The sequence below is a fragment of the Chiloscyllium punctatum genome, chromosome 38, assembly GCF_047496795.1.
Source record: "Chiloscyllium punctatum isolate Juve2018m chromosome 38, sChiPun1.3, whole genome shotgun sequence".
Lineage (NCBI taxonomy): Eukaryota > Metazoa > Chordata > Chondrichthyes > Orectolobiformes > Hemiscylliidae > Chiloscyllium > Chiloscyllium punctatum.
The window spans coordinates 65,927,276-65,951,434 of record NC_092776.1 but is presented as its reverse complement, the minus strand read 5'-3'; the positions used below and the strand labels follow the sequence as shown (position 1 = coordinate 65,951,434).

Here is a 24,159-nt window from a genome sequence, read left to right as displayed (position 1 = left end):
ACGAACCTGAGACATTGTGAATCCTGAGATGCAAACCTATTGCAGAATATACATCACAAATTGATGGATAGCACAGCCCCCTCACAGAAGGATGTTACACAAGAGATGATAGTCTTTGCTGCTATTGGACATCAATGGCGAAGGTTGTTGACAATCGAAAGTGCTGTTTTGCCCCAGATGTTGACAAGCTCAGATGACTTACCGTGTGGAAACAACCGACCTGCAACACAACCCGGCCCACTTCCCTACATTTACGCCATTACCAAACACTACGGGCAATTTAGCATGGCCAATTCACGCAACCTGCACAATTTTGGATTGTGGGAGGAAACCGGAGCACCCAGAGGGAACCCAAACAGACACGGCGAGAATGTGCAAACTCCACACATAGAGTCACCTGAGGTGGGAATTGAACCTTGATCTCTGGTGCTGTTAGGCAGCAGTGCTAACCACTGTGTCACCATGCCAGTTCTTGTGTTGCTGAAGCAGCATTCAACCAGTCAAGTGGAGAGGATTCCGTACTACACCTGACTTACATCTTGTAAGGTGGGGAGGCAGGAGGTGAGTTGAGCAGTCATCCTCACTGCCTCAGTCTAATTTCCCATTCTGTCTGTTTCTCTCTATCCTGTAGATTATCAGGATGTTCCTGACTTAGCCGAATTCCTAATTCTCGTCCATTACCACATTGAAAACAATTGGTCTGCCAGAGAGAGATGGGGAATGAAATCTGGAGCCTTCAGTAAATCCTGCAGCCGGTAAGATCACTCACAGTAAACAGCACAGGGAGGAGTTAGTGGCCTTCTGTATTCAGACCCGGAAGACAGGACATAGACACAGTGCTGGGCAAGGAACATCAACATTCTAGACTTCATTCCCACCATCTTGTGAGAGTCGTGCTCTCACCTCTGCTGTACTGGTCCTCACTGAGACAGCACAGAGGATCTCAGCCATCAATCCTGGCCCATGCTGTTTTAGTGATCTCTGTAATATCCTCCAGTCCCAATAATCCTCTCTCTGTTTGGAATTTCCTCTAATCCCTACATTCTTCTAGTAGATGCTAAATTCCTTCATCCCTGTAAACCCAGACAGTGCTGTTTATCCCTGTAAGCTCCACCTACCAACACCACGCTCCATGTCAATGGATTTGTCTTTGACTTCTTCATCTGTCCCTGTCTGTGCAAACTTCTCCAGCTCCTACAATCCTTCCTTAGCTGTGAAAAAATTGTATTCTCCTTATCCTTCTCCAATTCTTCGAACTTAATCTATGTAAACTTCACCCTCAGCACCCCCACCCCCACCAACCCTCCCGACAACCGAACCTCTTTCAGTTTGTGCAATCGTCCCCATCTATGTAACTGTCTCCAACCCAGCAACCTGGCATTGTCCCATGTTTTCCTGTCTACATCGCCTCTAGAGCCTAGAAGTCCACTTACATCTTTGAACGTCTTCAGTCACTAATATCTTCCATATCCCTGATATTATATACAATACTCTTCTCTCTGAAACACCCTGAACCTCCCAGACAACTATAGACCAGTGAGCCTGATGTCAGTGGTGGGCAAGTTGTTGGAGGGAATTCTGAGGGACAGGTTGTAAAAGGCAAGGACTGATTCGGGATAGTCAACATGGCTATTTGGTGTGGGAAATCATGTCTCACAAACTTGGTTGAGTTTTTTGAGGAAGTAAGAAAGGGGATGGATGAGGGCAGAGCGGTAGATGTGATCCACATGGATTTCAGTAAGGCGTTCGACAAGGTTCCCCATGGGAGAATGATTAGCAAGGTTCGATCTCATGGAATACAGGAAGAACTAGCCACTGGATACAGAGCTTGCTCGAAGGTAGAAGACAGAAGATAGTGGTGGAGAGTTGTTTTTCAGACTGCAGGCCTATGACCAATGAAGTGCCACAAGGATCATTTACATAAATGATTTGGATGCAAGCATTAGAGTTACAGTTAGTAAGTTTGTAGATTATTCCAAAATTAGAGGTGTAGTGGACAGCGAAGAAGGTCACCTCAGCTTACAACAGGATCTTGACCAGATGGGTCAATGGGCTGAGAAGTGGCAGATGGAGTTTATTTCAGTTAAATGTGAGCTGCTGCATTTTGGAAAGCAAATCTTTGCAAGAATTATACACTTCATGGTAAGATCCGAGGGAGAGTTGCTGAAGAAAGAGACCTTGAGGTGCAGGTTCATTGCACCTTGAAAGTGGAGTCGCAGGTAGATAGGATAGTGAAGAAGGCGTTTGGTACGCTTTTGTTTATTGGTCAGAGTATTGAGTACAGGAGGTGGGAGGTCATGTTGTGTACAGGACATTGGTTCGGACACTATTGGAATATTGCTTGCAATTCTGGTCTCCTACCTACCGGAAAAATGTGGTGAAACTTGAAAGGTTCAGAAAAGATTTACAAAGATATTTCCAGGGTTGGAGTACTTGATCTATAGGGAGAGGCTGAAGAGGCTGGGGCTGTTTTCCTTGGACCGTTGGAGGCTGAGGGGTGACCTTATTAGATGTTTACAAAATTTTGAGGGGCATGGACAGGGTACATGGACAAAGTCTTTTCCCTGGGATCGGGGATTGCAGAACTAGAGAGCAAAGGTTTAGGGTGAAATTGGAAATATATAAAAGAGACTTAAGGGACATTTTTTTCACAAAGAAGGTGGTACGTGTATGGAATGAGTTTCCAGAGGAAGTTGTGGAGGTTGGTACAATTGCAACATTTAAGAAGCATTTGAATGGGTATTATGAATTGGAGGCGTTTGGAGGGATATGTGCCAGGCGCTGGTAGGTCGGACGAGATTGGGTTGGGGTATTTGTCCATTATGGACGGGTTGGACCGAATGGTCTGTTTCCATTCTGACATTTCTATGACTCTATGACTATGCCTCGATGATTATCTGTCGGTGCCTATCAGTCTGCCTGCCTCTAACATATACCTTTCCCTATCCCTATCTCCAGAATCTAACCCAGCTCCCTCTCTCTCTGTAAATTCCTCCAATCACCAAACCCCTTTGTCCCACTGACGTTCTTGACCACTTGTAACTCTGTTTAACTCGAACATGCCTCTGTCACCGCTATCCATCTGTTCAACCTCCCACTACTGAGGAATGACTCCCTGCATTCGCTATAAAGGAGATGGAATGACAGTGAACAGATCTGATCGAACTGTCATTCCGGAGATGTTGCTGCAGAATGGCCATCGCAGGGAAGTGAATACTGAACGGTTTTGTGGGATCGAGCCAGGCTAGGCAAAAAGCTAACAAGAAGAAAAGATTAGATGAACGCAGTAATGAGACATAAATGTGGAAGTGAAGATCAAAATTTGGAGTCTTATTTGAGTGGAGCTGAGAATAAGCAAGCAGCAGCTGCCCTGAGCGGGAATTATTTTGTAGGAACCAACCAGTGATAGTAATGTCATTATGGTTACAGTCAGGACACTGAATGTACTTGTAGCAAGGGCAGTACAGTAAATGTGTGTGAAAGTGGTCTCCATCCCGACTGGATAACTAATGAGTATCAGGGCCGTAATGGATGGAATCCTGGATTATATACAAGATTTTTTTTATAACATCACATCAAGGATCCATCAACAAAATTGTCTTTTGTAGATCAAAAGCTATGTAAGAATAAATATCTAATAATCCCATTATAAAGATGTTTTGTGAACCGAGCCCCATAATTTTATGCAGGACATATTGAGTTTGAGTTCCGACCATGAGATGAAGGAGCGGAATTAGGCCATTTGGCCCAATGCATATGCTCTGTCCTTCAGACAGATCATGGTTGATCTTATGATCTTCCTCTCTTTTTACCTGCCCTTTCCACAAAACCCTTCTTTTCCTGATTAATTAAAATCTGACCATCTCTACTGGAAATGTTCTTAATGACCCAGCCTTGAAAGCCCCTTGCAGTCAGGAATTCCCACAAACTCACTACCCTCTGAATGAAGACATTCCCCCTCATCTCCATCTTAAATGGGTGAGCCCTTGCTGGGATTTTCTGCCCTCTGGTTGTAGATTCTCACACCATTGAAACGAAAGGAAGTGACAGAGATCATTATTGCAGATGACATGAAATTTGATGGAGTTGGGGTTAATTTGCAAGGAGATCAAAGGTCGCAGGAGGTTACAGATCAGTTGGAAAGATGGTCAGAGAAATGACAAATAGAGTTTAAGCTGGACAGGTCTGAGGTCATGTCAAATTCAAGAAGAAAGTTAGCATCCTGAGGGACATTGATATACAGAAGGATCTTGGTGCAAGTCAGTAACTCCCTGAAAATGGCAACAGAAGTGTTTCAGATGGGAAAGAAAGCAAATGGAGCCTGGCCTTCATCGGTCACAATGTTGGGTATAGTGGTTTGCATCTGACGTTATAATTGTACAAAATGTTTGTTTGTCCACATTTGGAGTACTGTGTACAATTCTCATCTCCACACAATAGAAAGGATGTGGAGGCTTTGGAGAGGGTACAAAAGAGGATTATAAAAATGTTGCCCGTGTTAGGTTTTTGAAGAGAGTGTTAAGCATAAGACCAAATTAAACAACGTTGGATTGTTTTGTGAGAGTATCAGAAGCTGACAGGTGACCAGGTACAGGAAAATAAAATTAGGACAGGGGCAGATTATGTGGATAGTCGTAATCTCTTTCCCAATGTGTAAGTTTCAAATAGTAGATCACATACATTTAAGGTGAGAAAGAGGAAGTTTAAATGAGATGTGTAAGGCACATTTTTCTAACGTAGGAGTGGAAGTTATTGAAGGACGTTGCAGAAGCAGAAATATGAGCAAAGCATTGAAGTGGCATTTAGACAGAAACATGAACAGGGCAGAGAATAGAGAGATATGGACCATGTGCAGGTTGATGGGACTAGTTTAGAATAGCAACATGGACAGCACAGCCATGGTAAGCCGAAGAGCCTATTACTGTGCTGTACTGTTCTGTTTTCTAACTTCCCAGCATCTAACCTGTCAAAGCCTTCCAGAATCTTGAATGTTTCATTGAATTTCTCTCTCATGTTTTCTGAATGTCAATGGGTTCAACCTCAGTCTACTCCACCTCTTCCCAGTAGAAAATCCCCCCATTCGCAGGATCAGCCGAGTGACCATTCTCTGGCCTGCCTCCAATGTGACAATGTTGTTCTTTAGGGCACTCAGACTGCTCATAATATTCTAGGTGTGGTCTGATTGTACCTTACTCTAGATCTCCCTCTTTTTAGACTCTATTCCTTTTGTAATAAATGCCAGCATTTGATTTGCCTTCTCTATTACCTGATGACCCTGTAAGCTACTTTTTTCACTTCGATAAGCAAGAACTCCCACAACCTTTTCTGCTGTCAGTCAGAAACCAAATAGTGTTAGCCTGACAGTAAGTCAGGAGCTGAAATGTGTTAGAAAGGATATGTCAATAAACAATAACAGGACCCTCAGAAACACATTATACAGAAAATGTGTTAGTGAGCCTGTTGGATTTTATTTGTTGGTGTGAATATAAATGGCAGAGTAGATAAGGGTGTCGGAGATGTGTGGTGGTACCGAGGTTATTGATTATTTGAATTTTCAGAAACCTTTGCACAAGTTTTAAGAAGGGCTAAAGAGTAACTTGGTCGACAATAGGGCCCGTTAAGGATCAATGAAGTCACCTATGTGTGGAACCAGAGGAGATGGGTGAGATATTAGACAAAATAGTGTTGTCAGAATTTACTGTGGAGAAAGACACGAAAGCTCAGGAACGTGGGGAAATAAATAGTGATGTCTTCGAAAGAATCCTCACCAGAGAAGTGAAAGTGCTGGAGTCTTAAAACAAATAAAGGTCGATCAATCCTCAGGAGCTCATTAGGTCGATCATAGAACATTGTGGGAAGCTAGGCAAGAGATTGCAGTGTCCCTAACAGAGATATTACATTTCAACAGACACAGTGAGGTACTGGAAAACTGGAGGGCGGCAAGTGTTGTTCCATCACTTCAAGCTGCAGGGAAAAGCCTGGAAATTTCAGCCCAGTGATGGGTAGGTTGTTGGACTAGCTTCTGAGAGAAAGGAGCTAAGTATATTCGGAAGGGCAAGGGCTGGTTGGAGATAGTCAGCATGGCTTTGTGAGTGGATAACAGTGTTTCTCAAACCGGATTGACTTTTCAAGGAGGTGGAGACAGTGAGGTCTGCAGATGCTGGAGATCAGACTTGAGAGGGTGTTGCTGGAAACGCGCAGCAGGTCAAGCAGCCTCTGAGGAGCAGGAAAATCTACATTTCAGGCCGGAGCCCTTCATCAGGAATGAGGAGGTTGCCAAGAGACAGATGAAGGCAGAGCAGTCAATTGTGTCCAATATGGACTTCAACAAAATATTTGACAAGGTTCCAAGGGATATAGAACGTCTAGTCAAGAGGAAGAAGGAAAGTGACTTAAGGTTGAGGAAGCAAGAATCAAATAGAACTCTAGAAGGTTACATGGGGCAGCACGGTGTCTCCGTGGTTAACACTGCTGCCTCATAGCACCAGGGACCTGATTTTAATTCCAGCCCCCGGTGACCGTATGTGGAGTTTGCACGTTCTCCCATTGTCTGCGTGTGTTTCCTCCCGGTGCTCGGCTTTCCACCGACAGCCCAAAGATGTGCAGGTTAAATGAATCTGCCATGCTAAATTACCCATAGTGTTCAAGGATGTGTAGGTTTAGCATTTTAGTCAGGGAAAATGTAGAGTCATATGGTGGGGACATGTGTCTGGGTGGGATACTCTTTGGAAGGTTGGTATGGAGTTGTTGCGCCAAATCGCCTGTTTACACACTGTAGAGATTCTCTGAAGGTACCAGGGAAAGTACTTAGGACAGCTTGAAGGGGGCATGAAACACCTTTGTTGGGAAGGATTCAGGAAAACTGTAAGGCATTCTCCACTTACATGCAGAACAAGAGGGTGGCCAGAGTGAGGGTAGGGCTAATTAGGGATAGTGGATGGAACTTGTGTCTGGAATTGGAGGAGGTAGACGAGGTCCTTAATAATTAATATGTCTCAGTACTTACTACTGAGAGGGACCTTGTTATTTGTGAGGACAGCATGAAAAGGATTGATGCATATTTACAGGTTGATGTTTAGAAGGAGCATGTGCTTCAGAATAGATAAAACTGTTGCACCCAAATGGATATGTCCAAAGTTACTACAGGAAGCGATGGAAGAGATTGTTGCGCCTTTGGCGATGACCTTTGCACTCTCACTGTCCACTGGAGTCACACCAGATGATTGGAAAGTGGCAAATTTTATTCCCTTGTTCAGGATAGGTAATTTGGATAATCTTGGGATTTACAGACCTGTCAGTCTTATGTCTGTGGTGTGCAGATTATTGAGAAGGACTCTGAGAGACATGATTTATGATTCATAGTTTGATTAGAGATAGTCAGCATGGCTTTGTAAGGGGCCGGTCATACCTCACAAATTTTATTGAATCTTTCGAGAATGTGACAAAACATGTTTATGGCTCATTCAGAAATTACAGAGGCATGGGGTACAGGAAAACCTGTCTGTCTGGATACAGAATTCCTGGCTCATAGAAGATAGAGGGTGATGCAAGATAGAAAGCATTTAGCATGGAGCTTGGTGACCAGCGGTGTTCTGCAGGAATCCATTCCGGGAACTCTGCTGTTTGTGATTTTTATAAATGACTTGGATGTGAGTGTGGAAGAGTGGGTGAGTAAGTTTTCCAATATCACGAAGGTTGGTGGAGTGGTGGATCGTGTGGAGGTCTGTTGTAGGTTGCAATGGGACATTGACAGGACGCATAGCTGGGCTGAGAATTGGCATTTGGAGTGCGGTCTGGAAAAACGTGAAGTGATTCATTTTGGAAGTTCGAATTTGCTTTTAGATTACAGGGTTACAAGATTACAGGGTTGACAATGTAGAGGAACAGAGGAATCTTGGGTTCCATGTCCATAGATCCCTCAACATTGCCACCCAAGCTGATAGGCTTTTTAAGGACTGTGTTGTGTTGACTTTCATCAGCTGGGGGATTTAGGTTTAAAGCCGTGAGGTTATGCTGCAGCTCTATAGAGCCCTGGTTCGACCCCACTTGGGTTATTGTGTTCAGTTCAGGTTCCCTCATTACAGGAAGGATGTGGAAGCTGCAGAGATGGTAAAGAGGAGATTTACCAGGATGCTGTCTTTCTAGGAGAGCATGTCTTATGAAGAAAGGTTGAGGGAGCTAAGGCTTTTCTCACTGATGTGAAGAGGGGTTGGGGCAACTTGGTCCAGGTGAACAAGATAGTGTGAGGCGTAGACAGTGAATAGTGCGAGACTTCTTTTTCACATGGCATAAATGTCTATTAGTAGGGGGAATAATTTCAAGGTGATTGGAGGATGTTTAAGGGCAGATGTCAGAGGTAGGTTCTTTACATAGATTGGCATGTAGGTGGAATGCACTGCCAGCTGTGGTAGTAAAATTAGATACATGAGGGACATTTAGTACACTCTTGGATAGGCAGATGGATGATCATAAAAAGAAGGGTACATAGTTAGTTTGATCTTACAGGCGTATAATGATTGGCATGACATCTTGGCCGAAGGGTCTTGTGCTGTACTGTTCTGTGTTCTACCTTCCATGTGGTAAGCTCAGATCAATGCAAAAGGATACGGCATTCAGCAGGAGCTAGTCAACTGTATATAAAATTGGCTTGATGGTAGGAGACAGAGTGTGTTGGGAGACATGTTGTTTTTCTGACTGGAGGCATGTGACCAGCAGCGTAGTGGGCCCACTGTTCTTTGTCATTTGGATAAATGGTTGGAAGTGAATACTCGTTTCTTGATAAGTAAGTTATTTGAGTGACACTGAAATTGGTGGTAAAGTGGGCTGTGAAGAAGGTTATCTATGATACAACAGGAGAACAGTACTGCTGGGATAGTGGACTGAAGAATAGCAAATTGAGTTTAATTAGATAAATGTGAAGTGCTCCATTTTGGTGAAACAAACCAGGGTGGGACTTGTACAGTTAATGTTCGGGCCCTGGGTCGTGTGGTCAATCAGGGATGCAGGGACACAGTCTTTTTGAAAATGATGTCACAGGTAGACATACTGGTGAAGCAGGCGTATGGGATGGTCACCTTCATTGAAGCAGAGCATTGAGAGTAAGGAGTTGGGATGTCATGTTGTGGATCTGTTACTCCTGATTCGGTCTCCTCTACATTGGGGAGACTGGACGCCTCCAAGAACGCTTTAGAGAGCATCACTGGGACACCCGAACCAATCAACCATACCGCCCTGTGGCCCAACGTTTCAACTCCCCCTACCACACTGCCAAGGACATGGAGGTCCTGGGCCTCATTCACCGCCACTTCCTCACCACCAAACGCCTGGAGGAAGAACGCCTCATCTTCCACCTCGGAACACTTCAACCCCAGGGCATCAATGTGGACTTCAACAGTTTCCTCATTTCCTCTTCCCCACCTCACCGCAATTCCAAACTTCAAGCTCAGCACTGTCTCCATGACTTGTCCTACCTGCCTATCTTCTTTTCCACCTATCCACTCCACCCTCCCCCACGACTTAGAGCCTTCATCCCACTCCCACTCACCTATTTTACTCTATGCCACTTTCTCCCCACCCCCACCCTCCTCTCACTTATCTCTCCACTCTTCAGGCTCTCTGCCTGTATTCCTGATGAAAGACTTTTGCCAGAAACGTAGATTTTACTGCTCCTCGGATGCTACCTAAACTGCTGCGCTTTTCCAGCACCACTCTAATCTAAACTCTGGTTTTCAGCATCTGCAGTCATTGTTTTTACCTAAGACATTGGTGAGGCCACCATAAAAGCATTGTTGATCAGTCGAATGAACTCATTGGGTTCACTTACCTCCTTTAGGGAAGGGCATCTGATATTCTAACCTGGTCTGGCCTACATGTGACTCCAGACCCAAAGCAATATGGCTACGTCTGAGCAGCCCTCTGGGCAATTATCAGTTGGGGCAAAGAATGCTGGTCAAGGTAGTGATACCCACATCCCACGAATGAATAAATAAAAATACATATGTCCCTCCCGACCTCTGCAAACTCCTCCTGCTGCAGCTGTTTGTCCTGGTTTTGTAATACCGTTCAGGACATGACCACTCTCTGTAACACTCTCACCACCTCCAGCACCTTCACCACTCCCTGTTCCTATCGTGTCATTAAACCCTGACAATGATTCCCCTTCCCACTACCCTCCTCCTGCTAGCAAACCCTTTGCAATTCTTTTAAAACTGCTAAAACACTCTCTCACTTTAGGATTTTAAGAACTTTTGGTGAACTTCTCAGCCTGATAATCTAATATGATCCATTTGTCCTGAATGAGGGCCGGGTGGGAATTCCTTGCTGAGGTTTTGTCTGTTTCAATATCCTTTCGTTGAGTGATTTACACTGTTCCTTCAAATGTTTTCCACTGTACATTTACATGTTTCAGTCTGTTACGCCTGTTTACCTTGGTCAGTCCTCATCTCAAACCCGTGTAATTGACTGTTTTTAGTTCTAGTTGTAGCTTGTCCTTTCTGTGATTCACTTGAAAACTTTATATTTCTTTAAACTGCACTTTATCATAATTTCCCTGAGGATCTCTCCACGTGCCATTACTCATTCACTAAGTTTTATCGCACAATGGTCAATCTGAGATAGTTACATCCCTAGCCAGTTGCACAATGAGTTATTCAAAGAAACACAAAAAAAATTCTCCGAACTCCTCTTCCAATATCACTCTTATCAGTGTGACTGTCCCAGCTTATGCGAATATTGAAATATCCCAAAATTATCACATCGCCTTTGTTAAAAATTCCAATGAATTCTTGCTTAATGCTGTGATGAGCAATGAAATACTGTTCAGTGGCCTAAAATTGAACTGCTGCTTGTGTCCTTGGCAAGTCGTAGCCAGAATTTACATTCAGACTGACTCTACTTCATGATCTGAGGCCAAATACTTCCTCTGTAATACCTTTGTTATCCATTATTGTTAGCGTTGTCCATTTTGCCTGAATTTCTGCAATTTTGTGAAGCATTGAATATTAATGTTCGACCTTTTGTTCGCCCTGTAAACATGTCTCCCTGGTGCCTAACTCTTTCTTCTGTGTCACAAATCCATCTACCTTATTGCAGAGATTATGTGCATTCCAAAAAAAAACATGATTTATTCTTTCCCACAATCTCCTGTCACAAACCTATTCACTGATATACAGTTTTATTTAAACTCTGCCCCTTCCTGTTCCTTTCTGCTTGACATCAGACACATTCCCATGTTGTTCCAATGCTTCACCTTTTCTCTTTGGATTTGGAAAGCTCCTTTCACCTGATCCCAGTACCTGCATACGCTATGTTAGTTTAGAGCCCTCTCCATAAACCTATCGACATGATTGGCCAGGACATCGTTCACATCACAGTTACATTCGGGCCCAGTGCAATGGGATTGTTTTTATTCACTCGGGGGATGTGGGTGTCTCTGGCTGACCAGCCTTTCTTGCCCAGCCTTAATTTGCCCTTGAACTGAGTAGCTTGCTCAGCCATTTCAGAGGGTAATTGAGAGGCAAACATGTTGCTGTGGTTATGTCGTGCAGACCACGTGAGAATGGCAGATGTCCTTCTCAAAAGGACAGGTGTTTGGAATTTTTGTACATCAGCAATAGTTTCATATTATTTATGGATTATTAATTATTATGTTTCAAATTATTGATTTCAAATTCCACCATTTCAGATGATGGGATTCAAACCTGCCTCCCCTGAACATCAGCTGAGGTTTGGAATACATGCTGTTGCAATAATACCACGAGGCCTTCACTTCACCTGCTCACTGGTTGCTCATTCCTAAGCACTGATACCAAGGCATCATGAAGTGGAACCCCTTCTTCCCACACAATTGTTTGAGCCTGATACCTTTCAGCACTCTGGTGATATCACTGAGTCTCTCTCCATGTGGTATCCCTCACTGTGTGGGTCTAATTGCTGCCTCTGTCAGCACTTCTCGCTACTCCAGATCCTGAGCCAACAGAATTCTACACTCCAGAGAGACGAGGCAGCACAGGTCAGGGATGGAGCCTGGGGATTTTTCCAGATTACTATGGGAGTCAGGGCCATTTGACATGTGTATCCCTCACTGCATCAGTTTAAGTTCCCATTCTGTCTATTTCTCTGCCTCCTGTAGGTATTTAGAAAGTTCCCTGACTCAGTATATTTCCCAGCTTCTGGGTGTCTCGTTCCTCACCTTATTGAAGATGGTTGGTCACCCAGAGAGACAAAGGGGAGGGAGATCTGGAGCCTTCAATAAATCCTACAGTGAGGTAACATCACTCACAGTGCACAGAGCAGAGAGCAATGTGATGGCTCCAAACATACACTAACAAGGCATGGCATAGATCCAGTGCTGGACGGGGAGAACATTACAGACACACCCCAGTTTCAGTCACCGCCCATCATGTAAGTTTTGTTGTACTGAGACTGCTTCGGAAGTACAGAGTAATGAATCCAGGCCTGTGCTGTCTTAGTGCGCATCAGTACAACAGAGGGGAAAGCAGGCCTCCCATCAGAAGGTGGGAATGCTGTCTGGCATCTTTCTGCTCTGTCTTCTCCCTCCAACACTGTATCTATGGCATGTCTCGTGGTCCGATGACTTCAATAATTTGTAACTCCTATAAAAGTTCCTGTCCCTGGGACCTTCTCCATTCCCTATTGTCTCTCCACGTGTTTGAAATCGACTGCATCCCAGACTAAGATCCCGATCTCTGTAACTTGCTTCAGTCTCAACAAGATGCCTTATCTCAGTAGGCCCCTCCTCCAATGACAGAACCGAATCAGAACCTTTGGTTTGATCTAACTAGTCCATGCTGACCAGTGTCCCTGAAAGAGTTGCTTTTGCCTGAATTTGACCCATATCCCTTCAAACCTTCTCCTCTCCTTGTACGTGACCAAGTGTCTTTCACGTGTTTTAATGTACTTTTCTCTGCCATTTCCCCTGGCAGTTCATTCAATATGTGCACCATCTTCTGTGTGAGAAACGTTCTCCTCCGGTCCCTTTTAACTCTTTCCTCTCCCACCCCACATTTATGCCCTTTAGGTATGGACTCCTGGGGTAAAGATCTTGGTTAATTCAGCTTATGTATACCCCTCATGGTTTTATAAACCTTCATCAGGTCATCCCTCAGGCACCTAAACCCAATGGAAATATGAAGGATAATGATACAAATACATCTGCCATGGTAACTTTGCTACAATGTGCTGGGATACACTTGTTCAGGACCTCGGTTTTTAACTACCTTTGTGTTTTAAGACGTCTAACACCACCTCTTCTGTAATGGGGAACTCTTTTCAAGACATCACTGTTTCTTTCCCTTTGTTTCCTAGTCTTTATACACAATGTGATTTGACATGAAATATTCATTTTGGATCTCAAACATCTCCTGTGGTTCCACACATGTGGGGCCCTATTGTCTCTCTCGTTGCTTTTTTTTGTATTTGTGTGCTGTAGGATCTCTTTGGATTCTCCTTAACATTTTCTGAGAAACCATATCTTCCCCCCGTTTTGCTCTCCAACTTATCTAGCCCCTCCTTGTAAGTCACACCCTCCAGAATCAGTAACTCCTCGTCAATCTTTGCTCCATTTACAGTTTCAGAAAATGCTTCCTAAATTGGGATGATCCGAATTCTACACAGTACTCCAACTGGGGACAAATCAATGTCTGATATAGCCGTATCATGGTGTCCCAACTCATGTACTCATTGCTCTAACCACTGAGGACAGGTGAGCCTAATGCTGCATTCACCACCCTGTCCACCTGTGATACCACATCCAAGGAACAATGTAACTGCACCCCTTGGTCTCTCTATGTTTGACAACACTGCCCAGGGCCCTACCATTAACTGTGTTAGTCCTCCCTCGTTTGTCTTACCTGAATCCAACACCTGAATTAAACGCCATCATTTATTCTATGTCCCACTGTCCCTGTTATTCAAGAGCCCCTTTGATAACTGTATTCCCTGCCCAATATAACACGGATATTATTACCACAAACCTACTAACAATGACTCCTATATTCTGTCTATCTTCTTGGTCAACTCTTCAGCAAATTCAATTCATTTGTGAGACATGACATCGTATGTATAAAGCTGTGCTGACAATCAGTAATCAATCCTTACTTACTGAAATACATGTATCTCCTGTCCCACGGAATCACTTCCAACAACATTCGCACGACTGACATCGAGCTAATTGGTCTTTAGATCTCTGCCTTTTCCTTGTAGCCTTTCCTAAATACATGCACAACATTAGCTACCCTCCAAGCTCCAAGCTTATCACCTTTGGCTATCAGTGATAGAAATATCTCTGTGAGGGACTCTTTAGTTTCGTTCCTAACTTCCTCCAATATCCGGGGCAAACTTGATTAGTTCCCAGAAATTGTATTTATTAATGGATTTTAAAGGCTCCAGCACCTCCTGCTTTGTAATGTGGACACTTTTGAAGATATCACTGTTTATTTCCCTGACTTTCCTAGCCTTTGTCCACAGTAAGTTGTAATGTAATTCTTTTGTTTAAGATGTCACCCATTTCCTGTGATTCCACACATTGATGGAGCTATTGATCTTTAAGGGGCCACATTTTGTCCCGAGTTAATCTTTTTTTAATTAATATTCTTGTAGAATATCTATGGATTTTCCTGAACCTGTTTGCCAAAGCTTTCTCTGGTCCCCTTTGAGGCCTCCTGATTTCCCTCTTAAGTGTATTAATCCAACCGCAATATTCTTCAAGAGACTCCCATAATGCAGCTGGCTATATATGACCTGTGCCCCATTTTTCTTGACCATAACCTCAATATTCCCGGTCATGCAGTGTTTCCGACTTGTGTCGGCATTGTGTTTCACACTAACAGGAATATCCTGGCCCTGAACTCTCATTTTCTCTCTTTTGAAAGCTTCCCACGTGTCTGAGGACCCTTTACATGCAAATAGCCTCCAAATATCAACTTCTAAAATCTCTTGACTAACACCTTCTAGATTGGGGCAAGGCAAATTGTGATCTTTAACTTGTAGACCAGGCCTATCAGTTTTCCATAGCTGTTTTCAAACTAATGCATTTGTGGTTACTTTACCAAAATGATCCCCCACTAACACCTCAAGCATTTTTCCCTACCTTGCTTCCCAAGGGGAGGTCAGATTTTATCCCTTTCTCCAGTCGGGTCATTTACATATTGACGGAGAAAGTTTTATTGAACGTACTGAACAAATCCCTCCCCTCGGAGCTCAGAACGCTTTTGCAGTCTCAGTCTCGGTTTAGAAAGTTAAAATCCCTATCATTCTTACAGATATCTGAGATGTCCTGACAAATTTGCTGCTTAATTTCCCGCTGACTATTGGGGGCCTGAAGTACAATCATATCAAACTGATGACCCATTCTCATTTCTCAGTTCCACTCATATATCTTCCCTGAGCGATCTCCAGGAATATCTTCTCTAAGTGTTGCGGTTATGTTTTCAGGAATCTAAACCTCCACTTCCCCTCCTCACTTGCTTCCCCTTTTATCCTCCCTGTCGCTACTGTACCCTGGAACATTGAGCTGCCAGTCCTGGCCCTCCCTCAGCTGTATTTATCACATGCCTATGGTATCTAAGTCCCATGCATGCATTGAGTTCATGTGCTTTCCCTGTCCGGTCTTTTACAGCAAAATAAATGCAGTTTAATTGATCAGTATTCCCTCATTGTCTGCTGTGCTCTTGCCTGCCTTGTCGATTGAAATGACTCTCTTGATATTCTGTCCTAGCTTCAACTTTCAAACTGTCGCATGGGACCATCCCTCTCACTGTCAACAACACCCTCACATTCCATGTCATCTGCAAACCTGATAATGATACCTTCTGCATTTACATCCAACTCATTAATGTACGTAATAAACAGCGATGGTTCCTGCACAGATACATCCGCTAGTGAAAGGCTTCTCATCACAGAAACAACCCTCCACCAATTTTTGATCCAATTTGCCAACTTGCCTTGGATCCCATAGGCTCTTCCCTTTTGGACCAGCTTCCACGTGGAACCTTGTCGAAGGCCTTAATGACCGCCATGTAAACCACATCATCTGCACTGCACTCATCAATATTTTCAGACACCATTTAAAATAGCTAAACTGAATTCCTCAGACAGTATCTTCCTCTACCAAATTGGTGATGACTTTCCCAAATCGATTCCTACCTTTCCAAATATTGTTACATCTTGTCCCTCAGAATTGTTTCCAAAAACACTCTCCTACTGCTGTCAGACTATCTGCTCTGCCGTTACCTGGCCTGCCCCAGCTACCCTTCTTGAACAAAGGAACCACATTAGCTATCCTCCAGTCATTCTGCACTGCACCTGTGGCCAGCAAAGTATTAAATATCTCCACCAGGGCTCCAGCAATCTCCTCCCTTACCTCCCACAGGAGCCTGGGATACATTTCATTGGGCAGTGGGGTTTTCCCCACCTTTATGCCTGTGAAAGCATTTAGTACCTCCTCCTTATGGATCTTCACATGTTCGAGAACCTCACCATCCCGACTGAAACGCCCAGCAACAATTTCTTTCTCTTTTGTGAATACAAATGGGAAGTATTCATTGAAGGCCTCTCTTACTTCCTCTGGCTCCATGTACAGTTTATCCCTTTCGTTTCTCACAAGTCCCACTCTTTCCCCAGTAATCCTCTTACTCTAGCTGTATGGTAAAATACCTTATGGCTTTTCCTTAACACTATCTGCCAAGGATATTTCAGAACCATTGTTTGACCCTCATTTTTAAGGACCTTCTTGCGCTCTCCATATTTCTGAAGTGCTTCATCTGGTTTTATTGCACTGTATTTTCTTTACCACATTCACAATATTGCTTGATCAGTATTCGCTGAATTTGCTGCCTTTGTCATTCCAACCTCATGAACACACTTACCTTGAATTTTCACTGTATCACTTTAAAATGCTCCCATTTTTCAAAAATAGACCCAAACGCAGATGGTTCTTCCCAGCCTATGTTTGCCACATCCTGTCCAATAATCGTGATACTGATAGGAGACCTAGTTGTGAGGGGGATAGACAGGAGACTGTGTGGCTGCAGAAGAGCCCCCAGGATGGTGTGTTGCCTCCCATGTGTCAAGGTCAAGGATGTCTCTGAACAGTTGCAGAACATTCGGAACGGAGAGCGTGAACAGCAAGAGGCCATTGTGCACATTGGTACGATTGACCAAGGTAGTCAAAGGGATGGGGTCCTGTGAAATTAGTACAGGGAGTTGAATAAGAATTTAAAAAGCAGGACCTCAAGGGTAGTGATCTCTGGATTACACCCAGTGCCACGTGCAAGTGAGGATAGTCATACGAAGTTAAGCCAGATAGATATGTGGTGAGGAACTGGTGGAAGGGGTAGGGTTTTCAGTTCTTGGATCATTGGGATCTCTTCTGGGGTAGAGGTGATCTGGAAAAAAGGGATGGGTTGGACTTGAACCAGAGGGGCACCAGTATCACTGCGGGGAGATTTGCTAGTGTTACCCCGGAAGGGTGTAAAATAGTTTGGCAGGAGTTTGGGACTATCAATAAGAGAGGGACGATCGACCAGTCAGGAGAAGATACATCAGCCACCAAGTTCAGGTTTCACATTCAGGATATCCAGGAATACAGTCAAGGGAGGGAAAAAATTTCTGGTTTAACGGGCATTTATTTCAACGCATGAGAACTGACTGGAAAGGCAGATGGCCTGAGAGCATGGATTAGCTCTGGGGACTGGGATATTATAGCCATAACAAAAACATGGCTGAGACAAAGGCAAGACTGGCAGAAGCTACAGGCGTGACAGAAGCATAAGTAAGTGAGGAGGGGGAATTGCCCTTTTGATAAGGGAGCATATAACAACAGTGTTTAGTGAGGATACTCTTAAGGGATATTCAAATAAGGCCATATGTTTGGAAGTGATAAACCAAAAGGGGATGGTCAAACTGTTGGTATTGTGTTTTGACCCTCAAACAGCCAGCGGGTACGAGAGGAGCCGATGTGTTGAGAGATTGGTGATAACATAAGGAATAATAGAGTAGTCTTAGATTAGATTACTTACAGTGTGGAAACAGGTCCTTCAGCCCAACAAGTCCACACCGAACTGCCGAAGCGCAACCCACCCAGACCCATTCCCCTACATTTACCCCTTCACCTAACACTAAGGGCAATTTAGCATAGCCAATTCACTGAACCTGCATATTTTTGGATTGTGGGAGGAAACCGGAGCAAACCCATGCAGTCACTGGAAGAATTTGCAAACTCCACACAGAGAGTCGCCTAAGATGGGAATTGAACCCAGATCTCTGACACTGTGAGACAGCAGTGCTAACCACTGTGCCAACGTGCTGCCCTAAAGGTGTGCGCAACTATCATTTTCAGAACTCCCTATTTATTGTTTAGACTAGATTCCCTACAGTGTGGAAACAGGCCCTTCAGCCCAACAAGTCCACACTGACCCACCGAAGGATAACCCACCCAGACCCATTTCCTCTGACTAATACACCTAACACTATGGGCAAATTAGCATGGTCAATTCACATACACCTGAACCTGAGGGGCACCAGTATCCTTGGGGGGAGGTTTGCTAGTGCTGTTTGGGAGGGTTGAAACTAACTCTGCAGGGGCATGGGAACCTGGACTGCAGCTTTAGGGTACAGGACCTTGAGTGGAGGGAGGTTAGGAACATGGCATCGATCTCGAAGGAGGGTGCCTGTAAACAGGAAGATGGCTTGAACTGTGTATACTTCAATGCCAGATGTATAAGAAATAAGGTAGGTGAGCTTGCAGCATGGGTTGGTACCTGGGACTTTAATGTTGTGGTCACGACAGAGACGTGGGTAGAACAGGGACAGGAATGGCTGTTGCAGTTTCCAGGGTTTAAATGTTTTAGTAGGGTCAGAGATGGGGGTAAAAGAGGGGGAGCTGTGGCATTGCTTGTCAAGGATAGTATTACAGCAGTAGAAAGGGTGATGGAGAAAGACTTGCCATCCGAGGTAGTGTGGGCGGAGGTTAGAAATAGGAAAGGTGAGGTCACCCTGTTAGGAGTTTTCTACAGGCCTCCTAATAGTCCGAGAGAAGTAGAGGAAAGTATTGCGAGGATGATTCAGGAGAAGAGTGAAAGTAGCAGAATGGTTGTTATGGGGGACTTTAACTTCCCAGATATTGACTGGGAAAGCTATAGCTCGAGTTCATTAGATGGGTCGGTGTTTGTCCAATGTGTGCAGGAGGGTTTCCTGACACAATATGTAGACAGGCCAACAAGAGGTGAGGCTATACTGGATTTGGTTCTAGGTAATGAACCAGGCCAGGTGTTAGACTTGGAGGTAGGTGAGCACTTCGGGGGCAGTGACCACAACTTGGTGACTTTTACTCTAGTGATGGAGAGGGATAAGTGTGCTCTGCAGGGCAACAGTTATAGCTGGGGGCAGGGAAATTATGATGCAGTGAGGCATGACTTAGGATGTGTGGATTGGAAAAATAGGCTTCAAGGGAAGAACACAAATGATATGTGGAGATTGTTCAAGGAACAGCTAATGGGTGTCCTTGATAAGTATGTACCAGTCAGGCAGGGAGTAAAGGGTCTTGTGAGGGAGCCGTGGTTTAATAAGGAATTGGAATCCCTTGTGAAAGGGAAGAGGGTGGCCTATGTAAAGATGAGGCGTGAAGGTTCAGTTGGGGCGATTGAGAGTTATAAGGTAGCCAGGAAGGATCTAAAGAGAGAGCTAAGAGCAGCGAGAAGGGGACATGAAAAGTCCTTAGTTGGTAGGATTAGGGAAAACCCAAAGGCTTTCTATAGGTATGTCAGGAATAAAAGGATGACTAGGGTAGGTATCGGTCCAGTCAAGGATAGTAGTGGGAAGTTGTGTGTGGAGGCGGAGGAGATTGGTGAGACACTAAATCAATACTTTTCGTCAGTATTCACTCAGTAACAGGACACTGTTGCTGATGTGACTATTGAGTCACAAGTGATTAGAATGGATGGCCTTGAGGTACGTAGGGAAGAGGTCAGGGGAATACTGGAAAGGATGAAAATAGATAAGTCCCCTGGTCCTGATGGCATTTATCCTAGGATCCTCTGGGAAGCTAGGGAGGAGATAGCGGAGCCATTGACCTTGACTTTTATGTCGTCATTGTCTACGGGAATAGTGCCAGAAGACTGGAGGATAGCGAATGTGGTCCCCTTGTTCAAGAAGGGGAGCAGGGATAGCCCGAGTAACTATAGGCCAGTGAGTCTTAATTCTGTTGTGGACAAAGTCTTAGAGAGAATTGTAAGCGATAGGATTTATGAACATCTGGATAGGAATAATGTGATCAAATAAAGTCAGCATGGTTTTGTGAAGGGCAGGTCGTGCCTCACAAACCTTATTGAATTCTTTGAGAAGGTGACCAAGGAAGTGGACGAGGGTAAAGCAGTAGATGTGGTGTATATGGATTTTAGCAAGGCGTTCGATAAGGTACCCCATGGCAGGCTAATGCAAAAACTATGGAGGTATGGCATTGAGGGTGCATTAGAGGTTTGGATTAGGAATTGGCTGGCTGGAAGGAGACAGAGGGTAGTAGTTGATGGAAAAGGTTCATCTTGGAGCGCAGTTACTAGCGGTGTTCCACAAGAATCTGTTTTGGGACCATTGCTGTTTGTTATTTTTATAAATGACCTGGAGGAGGGGCTTGAAGGCTGGGTGAGCAAGTTTGCGGATGACACGGAAGTCGGTGGAGTTGTGGACAGCGAAGAAGGATGTGGCAGGTTACAGCGTGATATAGATAAGTTGCAGAGCTGGGCAGTAAGGTGGCAAATGGAATTCAATGTAGCTAAGTGTGAAGTCATTCACTTTGGTAGGAGTAACAAGAAGATGGATTACTGGGCTAATGGTAGACTACTTGGTAGTGTGGATGAGCAGAGGGATCTTGGTGTCCATGTGCACAGATCTTTGAAAGTTGCCACCCAGGTAAATAGTGCTGTGAAGAAGGCATATGGTGTACTGGGCTTTATTGGTAGAGGAATTGAGTTCCGGAGTCCTGAAGTCATGTACTGCGCTGTATTTTTCTATGTTCTATTTCTATGTTCTATCTGCTCCTAAATCACTCCTTGTCTGTGTAAACCACTCCATCCTCCCGACATCCTTATGTTTGTAAACTGCTCCTTCCCTCCCAGCCTCCCCAGCTCCATAAACACCTGTCGGCCCTACAGCTCTCCACATTTCTGTAACCTCCTATGGCTCTGCGGTCCTCCTTCCTGGTGAAGCCAAGTCAAATCCCCAGAACCCTCGGATCCTGCGTCATCTGGTCCTGACCAGGCCATTGCTTCTCTGTTACCACTGACATTCCTAGCAACCCATCCTATTTGTGTCCGTTCCTCCATATCTCATCCTCTCCAGCTTTCTGAAACATCAGTGTGCCATTGTAACCCTTCTCAGAGAGAATAGTAGAGCACACGACATGCCCTTTGGCCCTTTTACCCTACTCTGTGATCAAACTATAATCTACAGACCCTACATTTTATTGTCATCCATGTGCCTATCGAAGAGGTAATTAAATATCCCGAATGCAACTAACTCTACTATCTCCCAACATGTGTCTTTTGTCATCTCATTTTACAGAGAATTGAAAATAATAAAAACTGAAGTGTTTCTCTGATCCCAATTCTGTGCTATCTTCTCAGCTACAAGGTCCAGCCAGAGAGTTGACATTGAAGGATGATGAAATTGATTTAAAGTTGAATATTATTGAGCATTCACCTATAATTCAACACTGAACTTGCTTTGCTGTGGTTCATTGGTCAAGCCCTGGTTTGATCCCTTTACTGTGGATCTAAATCCATGTCCATCCATTGTTCTGTTTCATCCCTGTCCTCCATGACAATCTCTTTTCCATTGTCCAACCTGCGCCACCTTTAATTATGTGGATTTTAACCCGATGTGATCGTTTATTGTTATTCCTTCCAGTCATGTTCAAATGAGGGTTTCGTCACTTCATGTCCCTAAGTTATGTGTTGTTAATTTATTCCACTCGTATATGTAGCCTCCCTCACAAACCTCACTGAGAATTTCCTATGGTCCTGCTTCCTTTTATTCTTCATGCTCCCTCTTACACACTGTATTCCATTCCGTGTTCTTACCACCCCAATTCCCCTTCCCTGTTCTTACCAATCCATCTCCCCCACAACCTGGGGCGGCACGGTGGTACAGTGGTTAGCACTGCTGCCTCACAGCGCCGGAGACCCGGGTTCAATTCCCACCTCAGGCGACTGACTGTGTGGAGTTTGCACGTTCTCCCCGTGTCTGCGTGGGTTTCCTCCGGGTGCTCCGGTTTCCTCCCACAGTCCAAAGATGTGCAGGTCAGGTGAATTGGCCGTGCTAAATTGCCCGTAGTGTTAGGTAAGGGGTAGATGTAGATGTAGGGGTATGGGTGGGTTACGCTTCGGCGGGGCGGTGTGGACTTGTTGGGCCGAAGGGCCTGTTTCCACACTGTAAGTAATCTAATCTAACCTCTTTCATTTCTCTTCAATCCCTGAGAGGCCAGAGTCTTTTCTCGGTGCAGATCCTCCCTTGAAGCATAATTTTTAAAGAGTTACACAGAACATGGAACAATACAGCACAGGAACGGGACCACGATGTTCTGTTGAACAAACCGCCCAAAACCCTTTGTACAGTCAGCCTGAAACCAAACTGTGTCAGACTGACTGTAAGTCGGGAACATGCTGGAATGTATTATAAAGGATATGACAGAATATGATAACTGGACACTTCGAAACAATGGGAGAAATATGGTTTTGTAGAAGCAGAATATTTTTAAATCTGCTGTATTCTATATTTTGGTATGGGCATAAGTGGCAGAATACATAAGGGTGTGGCAGGCTATTGGTGGTGGTGAATATTTAAAATTTCAGAGGCATTTTGACAAGGTTCAACAGGGGCTTAAGTATAGCGAGGGAGAGAAAAGAGCCCCTAAAAGATCAATGAGGCCGTTTATGTGGATTCACAGTTGATGGCGGAGATCTGAAAAAAAAGTGTTCAGATTTACTGTGTGGAATCCAGGAGAAAACAGCACAAAGAGAGCGCTGTCAGCTCAAAGCCGCACCCACCCCCTTCACATGGCCACTTTCTGCCCCAAGTGTTACAGAGTCTGTGGAAGGCCACATCAGTCTGTACAGCCACCTACAGACTCCCCCTGATCGTGGGAGATAGTCAGCCTCATCTGTGACCCATCGCCAATGCGATGACGAGAGAGGAAAGTTGAATCTCCTCACTGTTATCCCAATGCCTTTGTTACAAATTCAAATAATGCCCTGTTAAGCCAGTGTCTCTCAATGTAATGCTGTAAAGGAGCCTTAATACTGCTCTTACACTTCTGTGTTCTGACCCTTATTACACAGAAAATGGTCAACGACTGATTGATAATCTAAGGCCACTTATTTTCTTGATCATCCCATTGTTATCCCTAACAATGAGAAAGACTCGTCCTTCTTCCCATTCTGTGTGACTTTCCACAATGTAGTGGAGCTGTGAATATTAATGCCCCACCTTCTTGTTCACCCTGTGACCATGTCTCCCTGATGGTGATTAGATAGAAATCACAAGTCACACGTGCATACCATTTTTGCAAATACTTCGTGCATTCAAATTTAGAAACAGTAATAAACTTTTTATCACAATTTCCTGCCACAAAAATATTTGCTGATGTTCAATTTTAGTTAAACTCACTGCCTTCCTGTTTCTTTCTGTTTCTCCTCAGCCACGTCCCCATGTTTCAATATTTTAACCTTTCCCCATGGAATTGGGATTTCCTTTCATCTGAGCCCTATCCCTCCTCATGTGTGTCAGTTTAAAGCACTCTGCATAATCCTGGTCATATGATTGACCAGGGCACTGGTTCCACCACTGTACCATCCCAATAAAATAGCTGACTTCTCCCTGAGAACTGGTAGCAGATCCCACTGCATCAGACCCACTTCTTCTGACATCATTGTTTGATTCTGAAAACCTGCTGCACTCTGGTGATATCACTCAGTATCTCTCCATGTGATATCCTTCACTGTGTGGGTCCAATTGCTGCCTCTTTCAGTGCTTCTCACTCCTGCAGCTGGTCTGAGATTCTAAGCCAACATAATTCTCCACTCCAGAGAGACGCAGGAGCACAGGCCAGGGATTGAGACTGGCATTTTCCAGGTCTCTGTTGGACTC

The 24,159-nt window shown here is 44.4% G+C and overlaps 1 long non-coding RNA gene across 1 annotated transcript in view; it reads left to right on the top strand.

The window, feature by feature from the left end:
• The first annotated feature begins 629 nt into the window (after positions 1-629).
• Positions 630-24,159, top strand: part of LOC140463687 (uncharacterized) — a 38,030-nt gene continuing 14,500 nt past the window's right edge. The window contains exon 1 of the long non-coding RNA XR_011954728.1: positions 630-755. This is a non-coding gene — a long non-coding RNA (uncharacterized lncRNA). The remainder of the gene's footprint in view (positions 756-24,159) is intronic.